A 17,242-nucleotide genomic window follows, 5' to 3' on the forward strand; every position below is an offset into this window, starting at 1 on the left:
TGCAAGAGCTGCCCTCTGCTCCTAAAAGTAAAGTCCAATACTAGGATCAGGTTCCACATTGACTGAATACACTAAAAAAGTAATTTAAATAGTTTACTGCATGACCACAAAGAATGAAACAGAGTTCCTGTTGATACATTGAACTTATTACAACATGAAAAGATTGTTGGGAATGTTTTATGAAGTTTTAATTTAGAATAATGGAACTTATGAATGACCTTTAATTGGATCAGATAATGCCTTGCGTTCACAAAATACAATTTATATTGTTAATTAGGCTAACTAGATTATCAAAAATGCCCTTGTCAAATGCGCTACATGGCATAAAATTGCTTAGTTTAGGTCTCTAAAAAACTGCAATGTTTTATTTTCTACCTGAGTGTGAGCTCCATAGGCACATGTAGAAGCCATTAAGTCTAATCTATCAACACTAAGAGAAGAAAAATATTCACTAGATTTCCAAGGCTATCTATTTTTTGTCCCAGGCTATCACATTCACACATCAGGTTTTACAGGGTTAAAAATTCAGGAATTACAGCCAAGATGCTGTCTTCTATACGTGTCCCTGTGCTATCGCACTGCTGTAAATAATTACAGTCTTCATTAAATCCCTTTTTCATGGTACAGAAGTACACCGTGTCTATCTGCACTCAAGACAACTCTGCTATTTTTGTGTCACTTCACTCACACAAGAATGGGTAGAAAGTTCTTCTTTGCGTTTCATTTATGTGTCTGTATTTCTCCTCATGTTAATTGTCTCTGATATATCTGGGGCTCAGTCTAGATTGTTGAAAAATGGGAAATAGAGATGCAGCAAGAGAAAAGGTAAAAAGTTATAATCCTCCTAATTGGAAATTTGTTCAAAGCTTTAAACTGTTTTCAGACTTTCAGTGCAGTCAATCTGAATTTGTTTTATTGTAACCCTCAAAGCGTTTGCATTAACAGACCGTAAAGTGCAGGTGGCTTGTCTGGTACAATGCTTGCTGTCCTTCACTGTGACCCTGGCTGTGTTTTACATTTACATTTAGGCATTTAGCAGATGCTTTTATCTAAAGTGACTCACACTAGTGAACACACATCTGGGTCCCGTGCCGTGCTGTGGCATTGAGGATGGAAGTGAGTTTTGGTAATTCACTCCCCCCATCTACAATCCCTGCCAGTGCTGGTGGCTACAAGCCCTGCCAGTACCAGTAACAGGTGTGTTGTTTCAACAACTAATTTTTTAATTAAAACGTCAGCCTGCATTTGAATTTTATTTTTTGTTATCATTTATTCTTTATTTTATAACAGTCATTATACCATTGTGATTTTAGCACACAATAATAGAGAACAATCCAAAGATTTCAAACCTAGCACAAACATAAAGCAATGTAAATGAAGCTGAGCAGACCATGGTTGAACAATAAAACTGAAATGCCCGGTTTTAGAGTACAACAATTCAATTGTATGGTGAAGGGCCTCCTTTTGCAGCCAATACAGCATCAATTTGTCTTGGGAATAACAGATATAGGTCCTGCACAGTGGCTAGAGGAATTTTGAACCATTCTTCTTTCAGAATAGTGGCCAGGTTACTATGTGATGCTGGTGAAGGAAAACGTTCCCTGACTCGCTTCTACGAGACTCCACAAAGTGACTCAATAATATTTAGATTGGGTGACTGTGCAGGCCAGAGGAGATGTTCAACTTCACTTTCATGTTCATCGAACCACTGTGTCATCCTGATACACGGCACCGCCTTTAGGATACAATGTTTGCACCATTGGTTGGACATGTTCCAGAATGGTTCGGAAGTTTTTGGCAGTGATTCGCCCATCCAGCACTTGTATTGGGCCCAGGGTATGCCATGATATTGCAGCCCAAACTCACAGTAAACAGTCAGAAACTTCGAAATGCCTTCAAAGGTTTAATACTATAGAAATTGTAAAAACGAAGGCGTAATCATGGACAAGGAATGCTGCAGAAGGATGACAGAAAAATGGATGAGATATTTTGCAAGTAAAAAGATATACCTGAAAAAGATTTTAATAAATAAGGTGAAACATGAGATGTGAAACTGCAAATTAAAGTATTAAGTGTGCTTCAGGGTGCCAGTGATCTTCCAGACCTGTATCCAGAAATACATTGTTATATACAGCTGAAGTCAGAATTTTTTGCCCCCCCCACCCCCCCCCCCCCTGTTTATTTTTTCCTCTAATTTCTGTTTAACGGAGAGATGATTTTTTTTAAAACACATTTCTAATCAAAATAGTTTAAATGTCTAATTTCTAATAACTGATTTATTTTATCTTTGCCATGATGACAGGAAATAATATTTGACTAGATATTTTTCAAGACACTTCTATACAGCATAAAGTGACATTTAAAGGCTTAAATAGGTTAATTAGGTTAACTAGGCAGGCTAGGGTAATTAGGCAAGTTATTGTATAATAGTTTGTTTTGTAGACTATCGAAAACAAATTAGCTTAAAGGGGCTAATAATTTTGACCTTAAAATGGTTTTTAAAAAATTAAAAACTACTTTTAATCCAGCCGAAATAGACTTTCTTCAGAAGAAAAAAATATTATCAGACATACTGTGAAAACTGTTAAACATCAATTCGGAAATAATTAAAAAAGAAAAAAAAATTAGGTAGGGCTAATAATTCTGACTTCAACTGTATATCTTGTACCACTGTAAAACAGTGTATCATAGAACTAAGGTTTGAAAGTTCATCTCCTACACTAAAAAGTGCATATTGTACATTGTTATTACCAGCTCAACACATGATTTGAGCAGGGCTCTTGTTTCAGGATTATTTCTCAAAGTTTCTGAAAAATCAAACATCTTGTTTCTGACTCAACCAATTATACAAAATTCATCATCATATTCCTTCGGCTTAGTCCCTTTATACATCAGGGGTCACCACAGCGTAACGCACCGCCAACTTATCCGACATATGTTTTACACAGCGGATGCCCTTCCAGCCAATTTAGTACAGTCAATTCACCTATACCATTTGTCTTTGGACTTTGGGGGAAACCGGAGCACCTGGAGGATACCCATGCCAACACAGGGAGAACATAAAAAACTCCATACAGAAATGCCAACTGACCAAGCTGAGACTCAAATCAGCAACTTTCTTGCTGTGAGGCGACAGTGCTAACCATTGAGCCACTGTGTCACCATTATGCAAAATTACTGGAGGTTATTAAAATTTAGTTTGGAACTGGTGAAATGTGCTTTGGAAAGGCTTATGATCAGAATATCAACTTAATGATTATTGACAACATAACGCTCATCACCGTGTACGAAGTGAAGTCTCACAAACTAATTTTGAGAAGAGCACTAGATATGATTGATTGCGGCTGGTCTCTCATCATCTGTAATCATTAGGAAGCAAATCAGAATAATCCGAACTGAGTATAAGTAGCCTGTCTAGCATAATTCCCCTATCTTTGTTTTTGAGTCCCCCATCTACTTCTTTCCTCCTTTACCAGGGGGGCTCTCATAAACTACTTGATCTCAGACCCCCTTACATGCTCATTGACCAGGCAGGAGACCTGGGCTCAATTATCTCTTCTGGGACAGCATGCCAAACCTGCTATTATTATCAAGCAATATGGAAGTGTGAACTCTTGAAATACAGTATATTAATACCTGTCATTTTTATCTTGTAGGGAATTTTTTTGTTCCTTTGAGTGAGAAAATCAAACAAATTTAATTTTTTTTGAACACGAAATGAAAAAATGTAAAATCAGACTGTTTTCATTTATCCAGTGCACCCCAATTACAAATCAAAAGTATTTTAGTAGACTGACAACAGCAGAAGTTTTAGTTATAAAATCCCTCAATGTGAATATGCGCAGTGTCATAAACTTGTTTTCTACTTCTGCATCGCATATCATTTTCTAGTGGTCCCCTGCAAGTTTGCCTACTTTACAGAAACCTTCACCTGAGAAGATTGAATTCCCTATGGTGATGGCTTTGAACAGCTATACGGCCTTCAGATACTCCATCGCTGGTTCACCAAGAGCCGTTTTCCAGTCTTTTATTACGTGCTGCACAATACACATGCCATGGGTAAGAGATTTCCTGTCAGCCAAAGCCCTATATTCTTCAGAAGTGGCACAATTGAGTTGTTACTGCCACAACCGTAAATTAAATGCTACTGAATCAGGTAATAAACAGGTAATTTAAAACCAAATTAAAAATGGCCAGTCTAAAGCAGATGTCGGTCAGTCCATTGCAGCTCACTGTAAACAGTTTCTTTGTTGTTTCTTTTTGTAATAAATGGGTGAATCTACTTTCAATCTATGAAACGCCTACTGCTCTGAAAATCAATCTCTAGATCTCTCGATGCGCCGTTGAAGTTTGGAATTTTCCATTTCAATCATATCTGAAGGGACGTGCAAATGTTTTCTCCTAACAGAAAATTCAGAAAATAATGGAATAATATCTTGAAAACTGCAGTCGAGGGCTCTATTGAAGTTCACTTGTCCTGGCAAAGGAAATTGGATTGGATTAGAGTTCTGTGCACTGCTATACATGACTGTTTTGAGACTGTTTGGATTTATTATTTACACATTTTTTTACAGTCAGCTATGGAAAAAATTAATAGACTGTTTTTTGTTCTGAGACTGAGATTTAGTTCTTTATACTGTATTGATGCAGTATCTTCTAAATTTTTAAATAAAATGCATTCATGAACATTTTTGGATTTAAAAAGGGATCATTTTTAATTAGTACCAATAATAATAATTATTGATCCATTTATTTCAGACTCTTAGGTCCATATCCATACATATAAATCAAAATACAAAAAAACAAACAAAAAAAAAACATACAGTGCCTTACAATCATAAATATAAAAATTACAAAACAATTTAAATAAACATACAATCATTTATTTTAACACTGAGTGTAAACTTTTGCTGTAAAAAACAAGGCAGTTGTTTTTTTTCTGTTCCTATTTTTTTCCTTTAGTACTTTTTGTTAATCACTTATCTTTTTTAGCTTACAATTAACTTGTATATTTTTTAGCTATTTCTTGAACCCTCAGTAGTGTGGAAACTTGAAAGTGTTCATTTAAAATTGAGAACTTAGGGTTTAAAGGGTTAAAGGTTTGAGATGTAAAAACGCAGTGTAAAAATGTATTTTAACAGTAATATACAGTGAATGTAAACTACAGGAGTGGACTGTAAAAACACAGTATGTGGTTGGCAACCCTGCTGCCAATATATATATATATATATATATATATATATATATATATATATATATATATATATATATATATATATATATATATATATATATATATTTTTTTTTTTTTTTGTAAAATCAAGAAGAAGAAAAACTGTATTTTACTGTAAAAATACAGTACCTGTAGCTTTCTCATTTTAGCTTTGCTGTATTTACACCACAGGAGTGCTATATATAATGAAGTACAATAAGCTCTAAAAAAAGCTTTAACATCAACATATTTGCTTGACCATATAATATACAACACTGGCGCTGCACATCATCATCATCATTGAAATCATCTTTAAAGAACCTTACTCACCATATTTAAATCCCTTAGGGACATATTTGGTTTTAACCATCCAAATTACACCATTTTCAAAATTACCCTTTTTATCAAATTGCACAGCATAACTTGAGCATATTCAAAGCACTTGTAAGGGGCCATAATAACTAAATCACCAGCGTACATCAGATGATTTATAAGATGCTCCCCTACTACACATCCAGTTTTACAATCATTTAACTTCAAAGAAAGACCATTCATGTACAAGTTAAAAAGAAGCGGAGACAGTAATTCACCTTGATGCAGCCCATAAAATGACTTCAGCACTGGTTAAGAAATCAAGATATTTCTAATCGTTTTTTTTTTTTGTGGGAAAGCAAATGCTATAAATTACATTATTTTTATTTGAAATTTTTATTAGACGTTTATATAATAAGTCAAATATTACCATTTTAGGCGAGGCAGTGGCGCAGTAGGTTGTGCTGTCGCCTCACAGCAAGAAGGTCGCTGGTTCGAACCTCGGCTCAGTTGGCATTTCTGTGTGGAGTTTGCATCTTCTCCCTGCCTTCTCCCAGCCAAAATTGATCTTCAGCCAAGAAATAAGTTGGCGGATAATTCCTCTGTGGCGACAACAGATTAATAAACGGACTAAGCCAAAAAGAAAATTAATGAATGAGAAAACATTTTTACACTGAACTTTTTAGAACACAATTGCAAAAAACATGATTTCTAATAAAGTTTGGTATTTGCTTTGGAACTCATCATAGATGCAAGATGTTGCTGTATTTTCAGTAGCACAAATGTCTTTGAAAATAAAAATAGGACTTTTTGAATTTAAGAGTAGTGTCACTTTCGTCAATGAAAAAAATGACTAAATATTTTCATTAATTTATCTTAAGACATGGTGAAAATGCTGATCACATCGTGATGACTATAACAGAATTTTATATTTATATATTTTATAAAAATATGATGCATTATTGTTGCTGTATAAAAACGAGACTAAATGTGGTTTAAAAAAATGAAAACTTTGCTAAATATTGTCTTCATTTTCTTTGACTAAGATGAGAAGAAAACAGCTAAAAAGTTGGGATTCAAAAAAACTCTAAATGCCGTCTGAAATGTTCCTCTAAAATGAGCATTTTTGTCAGGCTCCTGTGTGTATGTTCAGTAATATCACTTTTATGGGAAAGAATAAGTCCTTTTCCTGTACTTTAAAGTGAAATATCTCAACAAAGCAAAGAAGGCTGAGAATCTTTTTTTTTATATGGAAATTTCAAACGGCACTTAAAAGTTTTTGTATCTGAACTCTTCAAATGTAAATATAAAAAAGTGGAACAATCTTTTTGAGCCTCTGGCTTCTGAATCACTGACTATATGCTATTAGACCATTTTTATGTTATGTTGTGACTAACGTTCTTCAATTAACAAATCTCACTTCAGCACAAAAGTCTTCAGCAAAAACATTGTCATCACTTTTCCTGCATTATTATAGGAGTCTTTATCATTGAACTTTTTCTCTTTTCCTTCTGCAAAAATCTGTTCTCTTTTATAATGTGATGCTCAATAAGCCCTGGCTATTTAATTGCATTTCTCCCCCAAGTTAGGAGTAGGTTTTCAAAGTGTTTTTTGCAGAGCATGAATCACAAACTGGTGATTCAAATTAATTCTGCAGCTGATCATTATACCGTGTCTGTGCCTAGAATCAAACAGATACCTTTCTCTAAACTAGTGTTTCTGTTCCCCTCTTCAATCTTGACTTGTTTCATTGATGAAGTCCCATCCAAAAACACTAGCTTCGAATGTTATCACTTGATTAAATGGGCGTTACCTGTGGTTATCAGCTGATAGATATGGGCCACTAGGGGCCTTCTGCACCTACTGGTTGCCTCAAAAGGCTGTTATCATCCATCCACATGGTTAATCAGCTATACTAGAGAAGACTCCAGATGCAGATCTGTTTTTACATTACTGTGACGTTTAGGGTTGGGGTAGACGTTAATAAAATACAATTAATGGAAATTTAATAAGTAATATAAATAATTATCATGGTTAATCTGCTATACTAATAGAGAAGACTCCAGATCCAGATCTGTTTTTACATTACTGTGGCGGCTGGGTTTAGGTTTGGGGTAGGGGTAGACATTAATATATCCACTATATATACTGTATATATCCACCTCTATATATCCACAGTCTCTTAACCATCCTATTAATAGATACTGGATTGCCTCATGGATCTCTGCACAATCTGCCATTTCCAGTCCCTGGGACAATTTTCCTGTGTCTGGTGAAAGTACAAACCATAATAGACATGTTCTGCCAAGACACTTTTTGTTCTTCCTCTTCATCCACAAACAGCACTTTAATTACTGTCTAGGCTGTTTCCAGAGACATTTTATGATACAGTGCTCAGCATAAATAAGTACCCCTCACAAATTTATCTTTTAAAATAATATTTTTAATAGAAACCTATACAATATTATATTTGTGCATAAACATTAGTCAGTACTGAAGCCAAACCTGGAGCTTATCTAACAAAATAACTAATGAGAAAGGTCCATAAACGAGAACACCCAAATTTATATGTTATAGAAAAATCGTCACCTTGGACTTCTTTCTATAACTTGCCTATAACTAGGTTCTATCTGTGTTCTGAATGATTTTGAGATATTGAGCTTTCAAGTTTTTGCATTCCATAGCAAACAGTATGTGTGTAACATTTGTTTTTTAAATAAAAAGTCCTAAAATGTAAACAACTTACAAAAAAACAATGTAGATAAGATGTCATTTAATAAGAATATGTCAATAACTCAATTTTGACAAAAATGAAGAACTTTAAAATTCTAAGGTGGAAAATCAAGAGAAGCAAAAAAATGTTCAAAAATTCAGTAAAAACTAAAGTAGTGAAAATTCAGTGTAGTTAGTTGCAAGTGGGTGGCATTGAGAAACAATTCAGGATGTCTAAAGTGAAAAAAGGAATTTTCACAGTACTAGCAAACACTGTGAAGACACTGCAAATAGAGAAAAGGACATGAGAGTCATGGACTAATACATTTTAACAAGAGGAAGACATTTTCTTTGTTTCTTTCTTTCTTTTTTTCTTTCTTTCTTTCTTTCTTTCTTTCTTCTATATATAATGTAAACGTTGGTGTTATTGTATACAGTATGTGTGCTTTTGGTGAAAATATTCTGATTTCAGAATCGAAATACGTTCCATATATAGCAGGGAAAAGGGCAATGTGTCTGATTTTGATGTTTTAAAAGAACATGTGAGGCACATACACAAGTGGCAGTATTCCAGCCTGCAGAACTGTTCTGCAAAGAATTAGCATATGTTTTATGTGGGTTTGGAAGCAGATTGTGCATATTTTCTTGTCCAAGCTTGCTGGGTATTGTGTGAAATGAGTAAGGCAGGAAAGAAAAACGAAGGTGTGCGTTTGAGACTGTGTACTACAAAATATCAGTCCTCTAGAATATTTGTCCTTAAAAATGACACAGGACGTACTTGATGGGCTGTAGAAAAAACTTTTTGAAAGCTCCAACAAAGCACATAATTTACAGTGCATTTTCACTCTTGTAGAAAAACCTTCAGCTGTTTCTTTTATATATATTTATAATAGTTAGCATGAGAATGTCAACAAATTGGACGTTTCTACCTCTATATACACACAATCTGATTCCTCTAATAATCAGGCGCTGTCACCTCAACCTCATAGCAAGAAGGTCGCTGGGCCAGGAAGCATTTCTGTGTGGAGTTTGCCTGTTCTCCATGTATTTGCATGAGTTTTCTCCAGATTTTTCCTCTCAGTTCAAAGATTTGTGCCATAGATGAATTGGATCAACTAAATTAGGGGCAACATGGCGGCTCAGTGGTTAGCATGGTCGCCTCACAGCAAGAAGGTCTCTGGTTTGAGTCCCAGCTGGGTCTTAAACCTGTCTTCGCGTTGGTTTCCTCCTGGTTCTCCGATTTCCCCCACAAACCAAAGACATGCACTATAGGTGAATTGAATAAATTGGCAGTAGTGTATGTGTGTGTATTTGAGATTGTATGGGTGTTTCCCAGTTCTGGGTTGCAACTGGAAGGGCTTCTGCTGTGTAAAGCATACTGTATGCTGGATAAGTTGGTGGCTCATTCCGCTGTGTTGACCCTTGATGAATGAAGAGACTAAGATGAAGGAAAGTGAATGAATAAACGATCAACTAAATTGGCTGTATTGCATGTGTGTGTATGCGTGAATCAGCTTGTGTATGAGTGTTTCAAAGTGCTGAATTGTGGCTGGAAAGACATCCGCCGAGTAACTGGTTGTTAAATGGCAGCCTCAAAAAATCAAAGACAAAGCAGAATAATAGTGACTGAGCTATACATCAGGCAAGAGATACTAAATGGAAGGGATAATGTGATGAATAAGTTACCCTATATGTCAGCACTCCAGACCAACTTATTTATACTAGCACTGTTTTTCATTAATTACCTGAATTTCCTAGAAAACAAAAAAAGATGTATATTTAACTTTTATCCTTAATCTATTATATTTGCTTAATGATTCACAGTATGTCTGATAATATTTTTTTTCTTCTGGAGAAAGTCTTATTTGTTTTATTTCGGCTAGAATAAAAGCAGTTATGAATTTAAGGTCAAAATTATTAGCACCTTTAAGCTATATAATTATTTTGATAGTCTACAGAACAAACCATCGTTGTACAATAACTTGCCTAATTACCCTAACCTGCCTAGTTAACCTAATTAACCTAGTTAAGCCTTTAAATGTCACTTTAAGCTGCATAGAAGTGTTTTGAAAAATATCTAAAAATATTATTTACTGTCATCATGGCAAAAAAAAATCAGTTATTAGAAATGAATGATAAGGCACTCATACAGTTGACCATGACCATAAGAGTGAAGATCATTGGTAAAGGGATGTTTCACTATGAGTATTTTGCATTTTGAATAATTGGTTCAAAGTAAATAGACAGACATAAGGAGAGAAAGATGTACTGTGGACAATTTGTGCGCAACTGATTATGAACTTTAAATTTTTTTTACTGTCTTCACAAATTACTTGATAAATGTTTATTAGCTATAATATCAATACAACCATTATTTATTATCCCTTTTACCACAAACAGACAGACAGACAGACAGACAGATAGACAGACAGACAGACAGACAGACAGACAGACAGACAGACAGACAGACAGACAGACAGACAGACAGACAGACAGACAGACAGACAGACAGACAGATAGATAGATAGATAGATAGATAGATAGATAGATAGATAGATAGATAGATAGATAGATAGATAGATAGATAGATTCAGATTTTGACTAAAGTACCTTAATTTAACAATAATCCTATTGGAATGGCATAAGGGATGAAATGACAGAATTTTCATTGTTGGATGGACTAAAACTTTGAAACATTTGAATGTGTCTTAAAAAGAATGAAATTCATATAGGTAATAATAATAATAATAATAATAATAATAATAACAGATTTAATCCCAGAGTCAGCTATTTCAATAGGCTAAGTCACAAAATACCATCTGAATATATGAATAATATTATGAAACCTAAAAAAAACTTCACTGTAGGCTATTATATAAATCTAATATAATTTGTTAAATTGGTGGGTCTATTAAAGAAGAAAGTCCACGAGGGTCTATTAAAGTTACCATGGTGATCATTCATTTTTTAAAATGAGTTTGCAGGAGGGAGCATGGATATTTTTCCTCCGTAGACGGAATGTGGACGGCTGATCGCCAGTGCCACCTCATCTGTAGAGCCTTGAGTGAAGTCGCAGCTCGTGTGTAGTTTGTTTCTCCTCCTCTGTTCTTCTCTCAGCAGCAGCAGCAGCAGAGCGGGAATCTCTTCGTCTGGTTTTAACAGTAGGAGCGCGGCGCGCGCAGCACTAGAAGCAGTTTACTAAACAGCGCGCAGCGGGTAAACAGCACAAGTTTACTACGAAAAAAAAGACACCAGTGTGCACATCTGTTGTGGATCTTTCCTTGCTGTGAGCAAAATTTACCTGAAAGAAGAGAAAAACTATTGTAAACCAAGTCCGGGAAGGTTTGTCTAATAAAAGGTAAGAGATTTTTGCATTGTTTGTGTTATTTCGAAGGATTACGTGACATGAAATTTATGACAGTATGAAAGATTAATCAACATTTATTTTATTTACTTCACCTGATGTGAGTTTGAATTTGAAGTCAATTTAATCTTTTCCCACTACAATAATATAATACAGTAAGAGATTATATATTTTAAGCGTTAATATAAAATGACGCAATTTTATATAGGCTATTATTATCGTAATTAAATTGCGTTCTAGGTTTGCATACTTTACATATCTTTAATCATGCTATTAAGTCGTTAACGTCAGTTTTTTTAGTCTTTGAAGTGCGCTCTTGATTAAATCAGTGAGTTTCAATAAGAGCACACTTCTGTTTCGAGCTGAAGTTCGTGTCTTCATTTCGACTGTATGATGATGTTCAACGCGTTCACCTTCAGTAGCCTAGACTTTCGGCATAGGCTATGGTGGGTCATTGTTCCTCAAGCCAGCAGGGGACAGCACATCCCAGTGCGAGTCAAAAAGCTACAAGGGTAAATACATAGCTATATTATAGGTTAAAAATCAAAACAATTCTTCAAGCGCGTAAGATCTGAATGATGATATGACACCTTTACAAGTTGTTTAAGGGCATTATTTGTTACCCTCCTCTATCTATCTATCTATCTATCTATCTATCTATCTATCTATCTATCTATCTATCTATCTATCTATCTATCTATCTATCTATCTATCTATCTATCTATCTATCTATCTATCTATCTATCTATCTATCTATCTATCTATCTATGTCTGTCTATCTATGTCTGTCTGTCTGTCGTAGATAATAAATAGTTATATTGATATTATAGCTATTAAACATCTATTCATTAATTTGTGGAGACAGTAATTAAAAAACTGAATAATCGATGGTTTACATAAGTGACACAATACTTCTCATGTGCTTAATTATTCAAAGGATTGTGTGCTGTTACTAGTTGGCCTGTTTGGAGCACCTTGCAGATTCAGTTAATGTTCCCATGACATGCCATCACCACGGTGACTGTTTATAATTTGTCAGAAAATAGAATTATCATCACTGCATAAAAAGGCAAAAATTAGCTTTTCTTGCACATTAATTGTGACTTTAAAATAATGTGTGTTTTAGTGATTTTAATAATTATATATAACAAAGATAAGTGTGGATTCAGTGACTTGGTCAAACAGTGCATTGTCAGCTCAACGTTTTTGAGTGAAATTGTCCCTGTTTTTTGTGTGATCTGTCTTTAGAGACCTTGCAAAAGACATTTTTAAAAGGTGCTCTAGGATGTAATTGTATTATTAAAAATATTACTAGAATTTTTCAAATAATAGAGCGCTTCCCACAAGATGTGCCAGACTGGATTAGGCTCACTTGCTAAATATTTCTTCTCTCATGGAACTGCATGTGTGAGATAAAGAATAAGATAAATATTAAAGTGTCTACTGTAACACTTGTTTTCATTTAACCACTTTACTACATGTTTTTCACACATTACTGTATACACCAATGAAATTACTGAATACACACACACACACACACACACACACACACATACAATAAAGTGAGTTTATTCTTAGAAAGCTTTTCGCATAAGTTGATGCTTTTTCTGATGATGTTATTGAAAAAGTAGGTGGTAGGATTAGCTGACTTCAGCTTATATTTGCTATTCCCATGTGCTCACAGCATGGGTGAGAAAACTTTTTAAATGATACCATGGTAGCCTGAAAATAGATGCTTATATGTGCAGACTTATAATTCAGCTTTAATACAAATCTTCAGACTGAATGAGAAATTGAATTTATATGAAACCTATTACACATAGTGGGCTTTGAAATAAATACAGCCGCAAATTCTCTTAAGAATCTCTGTTTAATATAGTTTTCTATTTCAAACCTTCTCAGCAGAGTTATTGAATGAAGAATAAGTTATTCCCACAAGCTGCTTTTGAAAGAGCGGTCTTGTCCACAGTTTATCATAGATGCTCAGTTGTCTCCGCTTACATTCCCCTTAAAGCCAGCACAGAGCCACAAAGGGACAAAAATACCAAGCAACCTGTGAGCAGCTTTGCAAATTGACAAAACGTTGTTAATCTTGTCAGATCCCGTCTCTTGCCATCCCTCCAGTATGTGCGAGTCTTCATGCGTTATGGATGAGTGTTATTGAGCTATTAAGTAGATGTGAACTCCTGACTGGCACCAAGAAAGCATGAGGTACTCAGTGCAGCACGCATAAGCAATGTCAGCACACTTCCAATATTGCTTTATAATCCTGAGAAAGCCGGATTAATTGGATTAGTAATATACAGTATGCAAATTATTTTACTTGTTCCTGGCAAAATTTTTTGTTTTAAAAGCAAATCTGCATTGTATGCACTACAACTGAACCTCATGGAGGGAAAAAATATGTAAGGGGATTAAATGTTATTAAGTCAGATAATGAAGCGGGAGCACAATGCAGGCGGGTTAGGTGTGGATAATGCTGCCCAATTCAAATACAACATACTTTATAAATGATCATGACTAAGACTGCCATTAAAGCGCATTAGCAGCTCTGTGATTTCTGTTTTAGCCACATTCTGTGCCATTATACTCTCTAATGATTTATATGTCTTTTCAAATCAGAGGAAGAAATATGCAGTGTAAAAATGTATCTAAAAGAAAGAAACCACAGATGTTAGAAATGTAGCATATATAATATGCTGCTAATGTTTCAGGTTTTACAGGATGGCAATGTGGTACCTTTACATTTTATATTACTAATTTAATTGTTGTTGTTGTTATTATTATTATTGGTAGTATTATTAATATTGTTGTTATTATTATTATTATTTTTATTATTGGTATTATTATTATTATTATTGGTATTATTATTATTTTTCATTCATTCATTCATTTTTCCCCCAATTTCTGTTTAACGGAGAGCAGATTTTTTCAACACATTTCTAAACATAATAGTTTTAATAACTAATTTTGAATAACTGATTTATTTTATCTTTGCCATGATGACAGTCAATAATATTTTACTAGATATTTTTCAAGACACTTCTATACAGCTTAAACTGACATTTAAAAGCTTAACTAGGTTATTTGGGTAAACTAGGCAGGTTAGGGTAATTAGGCAAGTTATTGTATAATGATGGTTTGTTCTGTAGACTATCCAAAAAATATAGGCTAAAGGGGCTAATAATTTTGACCCTAAAATGGTTTAAAAAAATTTAAAACTGCTTTTATTCCGGCTGTAGTAGTACAAATAAGACTTTCTCCAAAAGAAAAAATATTATGAGACATACAGTGAAAATTTCCTTGCTCTGTTAAGCACCGTTTGGGAAATAGTTAAAAAAGAAAGAAACATTCAAAAGGGGGCTGATAATATATATAAAATATGTATTATTAGCATATAATGCATATATATTATATAAGCATATTAAATCGTGCTCTTTGGACAGAGATGTCAGATTACATGACAGATGGTATATATATATATATATATATATATATATATATATATATATATATATATATATATATATATACACCATCTGTCTTACAATCTGACATCTCTGTCCAAAGAGCACGATCTAATATGGTTCAGCATTTAGTTTCTAGCATTATACTAAAAATTCAATTTAAAAAAACATCTGTAATGTGCTGTCAACTCATAAACCAACTTGAACTCGCACACCTCATTTCTCTCATCTCTTTCATATCTTTTTAGTGCATACTGAATTTTCAGCAAGGGCACTTTCACACTGGAGGTATTTTTACCTTACCAATTACTCTATTCTGTGAAGCATAAAAGAAGACAGCTTTTATACTATAAATCGGGTGGACTGCATAAATGAGTGCATAAGAGTGAGCTTATTGTATCCAATGTTTTAATATTTTAGTTTTTATGTTTTATATTTTCATTCTGCATACATTATCTCGCCTTAAGCTTTAAAGTCTTTGCTTCCCACATTGATTCAAGTTCATAACCAAACACACTCTTTAGCAGTACTCTGTGTGACTTCTCATAATGAAATTTTTCTTACAGGATGTGACTACAGTTTCAATAATTCATTGCCTCCCCTTTTAGCCTTAACAAACACAAATAACACTTGAGTTCTCGGTTAGATAGATGGTTCTTTACTACTATCCTAAAACCCCCCAACATGTATTTTGCATGTCTCCTAAATCAAACACGTTTCAGGTCATCACCTCATTAGCCAAGGCTTGAAATGTGTGTGTCAGTGCAATGTCGTTGAGAGCCAGTGGGTCAGATAATTGAATAGGATTTATAACATGTAAAGCTCTCTGCATGCTAATGCATGGTATTGTGCATGAAACTGAGCGTGGATCTGCACACATCTTTTAGATCATTAAAATAATGATACTTGATTGCACCTTGTTGCAATGTGACAGAGGATATTAAAGTGGTGGAACTATTCTTCTTAAATTAATGTGAACCATGTGACAGAGGGTTGTACCATTTTCTAAAAAAATCAAGCTACTGGCCACTTTTTTTGCTGGTTTGTAGGTTTGATTTTTTTTTTGGTTGCACTTCGTCAATAGCAGTACATGAATACTGATGTATTAATGTGTAAAATAAACATTACTTTATCATGGACTAATGATGAGAATGATGATGTATGCACTAATCATGAACTTTAGCTAAAACACGAGTCACTTAAGTTCATGTGGGAATAAAAGCTATACCTTGATTACTTGTAAGTACATGACTATTTGTCATTTAATGTATTAATTACCACATTAGTTTATGCTTAATTTAACCATCATGAACTCATATGTTTATTTATAACTACTGTAATGACTTTACTCAAAGGAGCACATCATCATTAACCCATTCTTAACTACCTATGAACTCCTTATGCATGTCCATCTAGTGTGTTTACACAATAGAAAAGTGTTCTGTCAACATCAACAGTTAAAACAGAGGAGTTCATGGATAGTCAAGGATGATGTGCCCCTCCAAGTAAAGTCATGATGTAATTGTACCTCAAATTGTACATCTTAGCTTAAGCGTAAATATAAATAGCCCTATAAATCATCATTATATTATAATAAAGTAATGTTTGGATTATATATTAATGCATCAGTGTTCACATACTGTTATTGTAAAGTGTTACCATTTTTTTAATGAAAAGTATTTGGATTTGAGGTAATAGTTGAAACAGTTGACAGGGATAATTGTTTACTCAGCCTCCACTTTTTATCTGTAGTTTGTATTTGGATCAGTCTCTTTTTCAGATTTTAAAGATGAGAAAAATCCTGGTTACCAGTTAGTGGGAGTCAGTGACTTCCACAGTATAGTTTTAGTAGCCATTGAGGAAGTCAAAGCCTCTCAACTGTCAGTTAAAAAAGGATTTTTAAAAAAATCTTTGAATTTTTTTTTTATTATTATTTAAATAAAGACAGCAACTCATGCAGGTATAAGACAATATGAGGTTAAGTAAATGTAGAATAAAGGGAATATTTGGGTGTACTGTCCCTTTAAAATAGCCTGTGATTAAACCATAATCGAACATCTAACTGTTGACAAGTCACATTTATATTTCACTCCAAGAAACACTCAGCGCCCTATCATACACTCAGCGCAAAAAGGGACAAGACGTGTTTGGCACGATTTGATGCTGTTTTCAGAC

At 34.1% G+C, this 17,242-nt stretch overlaps 1 protein-coding gene across 9 annotated transcripts in view; it reads left to right on the forward strand.

The window, feature by feature from the left end:
* Positions 1 to 17,242, forward strand: part of LOC561565 (neuropeptide FF receptor 2) — an 80,315-nt gene that overhangs the window by 21,085 nt on the left and 41,988 nt on the right. For 3 of the 9 annotated variants that reach the window (XM_087253645.1, XM_087253641.1, XM_087253643.1), the window contains exon 1: positions 11,211 to 11,594. The exons of 4 other annotated variants lie outside the window; for them this stretch is intronic. The gene's annotated coding sequence lies outside the window, so the exon portion shown is untranslated. Of the gene's footprint in view, positions 1 to 11,182; positions 11,595 to 17,242 lie in introns of those variants that run through there. 2 more of the 9 variants (XM_087253647.1, XM_087253649.1) reach the window with 2 other exon arrangements.

The sequence above is a fragment of the Danio rerio genome, chromosome 5 (genome assembly GCF_052040795.2).
Source record: "Danio rerio strain M-AB ecotype USA chromosome 5, GRCz13ab, whole genome shotgun sequence".
Taxonomy (NCBI): Eukaryota; Metazoa; Chordata; class Actinopteri; order Cypriniformes; family Danionidae; genus Danio; species Danio rerio.